The sequence below is a fragment of the Galeopterus variegatus genome, unplaced genomic scaffold, assembly GCF_000696425.1.
Source record: "Galeopterus variegatus unplaced genomic scaffold, G_variegatus-3.0.2 Scaffold11208, whole genome shotgun sequence".
NCBI lineage: Eukaryota > Metazoa > Chordata > Mammalia > Dermoptera > Cynocephalidae > Galeopterus > Galeopterus variegatus.
This window is the reverse complement of record NW_007737319.1, coordinates 40,083-40,673: the sequence shown is the minus strand read 5'-3', so window position 1 is coordinate 40,673 and position 591 is coordinate 40,083.

Below are 591 nucleotides of genomic sequence, written 5' to 3'. Positions count from 1 at the left end.
GAGCTACTAATATACTAAACAATCATCAATACTGCAAAGCGATAATGAAGGAAGAAACTAAAGAAGCAAGATTCCCCTCAGAGAAACGACTGAACAAATTCAAAGTAAAATTTTGGAAACTGTTCTGAAGCCTTTCCACCACTCTCGCTAATTTTACTACGACATTTTAAAGTGAGCTCTGAGCGCCGTTATTAAAACCTCAACCACGAAAAAAGATGTGTACTAAAATTTACCTATTAACAGCAATAGAGCCTAAAAATATGCCCCTCCTACAGTGCGGGCCAAGTGGCAGGAACATACGAGAAGTGAGGAAGTTTTGAAATGGCAGTGACAGGAGACAAGGGGAAGGCAAGGGGAAGGAATCACGGGGAACACGAGCAACTCCGTGCGGCCGGCGCCGCGAGTTGGCAGCCGAACTGCAAGTTCCCCGCTCGGGACCGAACTCGACCCAGCAACTTCGCGGGGGAGCCCCGACCGCGGCCCTTCCTCAGGGTCGCAGGCCGGCAGCGGCCCCTGCGAGCGCGGTGACAGCCCAGCCGCGGGGCCGGGCCCGGGGGACGCCGGCCGGCTGACACCCACCTTCCTTCTCGG